General features: G+C 38.0%; 1 pseudogene; it reads left to right on the top strand.

The window, feature by feature from the left end:
- The first annotated feature begins 1,838 nt into the window (after nucleotides 1-1,838).
- LOC109260154 (60S ribosomal protein L3-like) lies at nucleotides 1,839-3,058 on the top strand (annotated as a pseudogene).
- Nucleotides 3,059-3,289: the final 231 nt, after the last annotated feature.

Below are 3,289 nucleotides of genomic sequence, written 5' to 3'. Positions count from 1 at the left end.
AATTTAGTTTTGTTAATCTCTGCAAAGAAGCAACTTGTGGTTCTGTTAATTTTCTCTACCGATTTTCTATTCTCTATTTCACTAATTTATGCTCTAAACAGTTTTTTTTTTTTTTTTGCTTGCTTTTGGCTCAGTTTGCTCTTCTTTTTCGAGTTTCTTAAGGTAGAAGTTTAGGTTACTGATTTAAGACATTCCTTCTTTTAAAATATAGGCATTTAGGGGAGCGTGGGTGGCTCAGTTAGTTGAGCATGGACTCCTGTTTTCTGCTCAGATAATGATCTCAGGGTTATGGGTTTGAGCCCCATGTTGGGCTCCACATTCAACATGGAGCCTGCTTAAGATCTTCTCTCTCTCTGCTCCTCTCCCCCTCTCGTGCTCTCACTCTAAAATAAAAATAGAAATAAAAAATAAAAAAATAAAATACAGGCATTTATAACTATAAAATTCCCTTGAGTGACAGCTTTAGCTGCATCCCATACATTTTTTTTCGATTTTCATTCATCTCTAAGTATTTTCATTTCCCCTTGTGATTTCTTCCTTGGCACATATTTAAAGTGTGTTAATTTCCTTCCTGAGCTGCCCAAGTTTTCCTCCTCTATTACTGATTTCTAATATTTTTATTGTAGCCAGAGAATATCTTTTGTATGATTTCAATCTTAAAATTTATTGAAGCTTGTTTTTTTGGCCTAGCATATGGTCTATCCTTAAGAATGTTCCATGTGCTGGGGAGAATATGTGTTCTGTTTGTTTTCTATTTCCTTGATCTTCTGCTTATTCTATCTATCATTGAAACTGGGGCCTTGAAATCTTCCAATATTATTGTTGAATTGTCTTATTTCTCCCTTCAATTCTGTCAGTTTTTGTTTCACCTATTTTGATAGGTTCTTAGGTGCATATGTGTTTAAAATTGTTATATCTTCCTGACAGATTTTCTAATCTTTATGAAATGTACCTTTTTATCTTTAGTAGCATTTGTTTTAAAGTTATTTTGTCTGATATTAATATAGACACTTCAACTCTCTTATGGTTGGTGCTTGCATGATATGTCTATTTCCCATCCTTTATTTTCATCTGATTTGTATCTTTGAATATGAAGTTCTTTTCCTATAGACAGGATAACCATTGGATCAAGTTGGAGCTTGATTTTTTATTCAATCTGACAATCTCTGCCTTTTGACTTGATTATTTAATCCATATCTAATATTGTTACATCTTCCACTTTAATTTTTTCTATATGACTCAGGTCTTTTTTTCTATTCCTACTTTATTGTCTTCTTTTATATTAAGTGGATATGTTCCAGTGTAACATTTTGATTTCTACAATGTTTTAAGTATATTAAAGCTACTTTCTTAGTGGTTTTTCTAAGGCTTATCAAAATTTACTTCATATTTACACTGATCAGTTCCAGTGAAATATATAACCTTTACTCCTATATAGCTCCTTTCCATCCCACCTTTTGTACTATTATTGTTATACCTATTACATTTATACATTACATTTATATGCATATACATTTTTATATATGTCAAACTCAACAATACATAGTTAAAACTATTAGTTTATATGATCTTATATCTTTCAAAACATCTAAGAGGGAAGGTTTATATTCATAGTTTATGTTAATCATCTTATATACTATTTCTGGCTCTCTTCATTTGTTCTTGGGGATTCTAGGTATCATATGGTTTCATTTCAAAGAATTATTTTCATTATTCCCAGAGAGCTTTGTTTCCACCCCCAACAAAAGAATACACATTGATTCATGTGGTTGTTTTCTAAGTCAACTTAAGTGAAGTTCTAAAATTCTCTTGCTCTACCGGCAGCATTAGGTGGCAGAATGTCTCACAGGAAATTCTCCACTCCCAAAGCATGGGTCCCTGGGTTTTGTGTCCTAGAAATGCAGTAGCTGGCACTATGGGAAGGTGAAGAATTTTCCCAAGGATGGCTCTTCCAAGCCTGTCCCCCTCACAGCCTTACTGGGCTACAAGGCTGGCCAGACTCACATTGTGCGGGATGTCAACAGGCCATGATCCAAGGTGAACAAGGAAGTTATGGAGGCTGTGACCATTGTGGAGACACCACCCATGGTGGTTGTGGGCATCATGGTCTATGAGGAAACCTCTCAATGCCTCCACACTTTTAAGACCATCTTTGCTGAGCACATCCATTAGGTGTGCAGAAGGCACTTCTATAAAAACTGGCATAATTCTAAGGCCTTCACTAAAAACTGCAAGAAGTGGCAGGATGATGATGGCAAGAAGCAGCTAGAGCAGGACTTCAACAGCATGAAGAAGTACCACCAGCTCATCTGTGTCATCACCACATGCCAGATTGCCTCTATGCCAGAAGAAGGTCCACCTCGTGGAGATCCAGGTGAAGGGAGGTACGGTAGCTGAGAAGCTGAGCAGCAGCTGCCTGTGAACCAAGTTTTTGGATAGGATGATATAATAGATGTCATTGGTATCACCAAGGAAAGGTTACAAAGAGGTCACCAGCTGCTGGCACATCAAGAAGCTACCCTGCAAGACCCACCAGGGGCTGCACAAGGTTGGCTGTATTGGGCATGGCATCTTGCCTGAGTGGCCTTCTCTGTGGCACGGGCTAGGTAGAAAGGCTACCATCATCACCACACTGAGATCAACAAAAAGATCTACAAGATTGGCCAGGGCTACCTCATCAAGGATGGCAAAATGATTAAGAACAATGCTTCCACTGATTATGATCTCTCTGACAAGAGCATCAACCCTCTGAGTAGCTTTGTCCACTATATGGTGAAGTGACCAGAGACTTTGTCATGCTGTGTGGTGGGAACCAAGAAGCAAGTGCTTACTTTCTGCAAGTCCTTGCTGGTGCAGACCAAATGGTGGGCCCTGGAGAAGACTGATCTTAAGTTCATTGTTACCATCACCAAGTTTGGCCATGGCTAATTCCAGACTGTGGAGAAGAAAGCATTTATAGGACCACTTAAGAAAGACTGAACTGCAAAGGAAGAAGGAGCTTAATGTCAGGAGCAGATTGTACAGCTGGTGGGATCTCAATAAACATTATTTTCCAGTGGGGAAAAAAGTAAATTCTCCTAAAAGAAAGAAAAAAACATGCAATTATACCGTCTTTTATTAATATCTACAATGAGTGACTTTATTGGTGGTGGTGGTGGTGGTGGTGGTGGTGGTGGTGTGTGTGTGTGTGTGTGTGTGTATTTGGATTACTGTCTGGTGTCACCTGCTTTTTGCCTGAATTTCCTTTGTATTTTTGGGTAATACATATTTACCAGCAATGATTTTTTTT

The sequence above is a fragment of the Panthera pardus genome, unplaced genomic scaffold (assembly GCF_024362965.1).
Source record: "Panthera pardus isolate Hobbes unplaced genomic scaffold, ASM2436296v1 HiC_scaffold_27, whole genome shotgun sequence".
Classification (NCBI taxonomy): Eukaryota; Metazoa; Chordata; class Mammalia; order Carnivora; family Felidae; genus Panthera; species Panthera pardus.
Note: the sequence above shows the minus strand (reverse complement) of the source record. Positions and strands in the feature narration are given on the sequence as shown.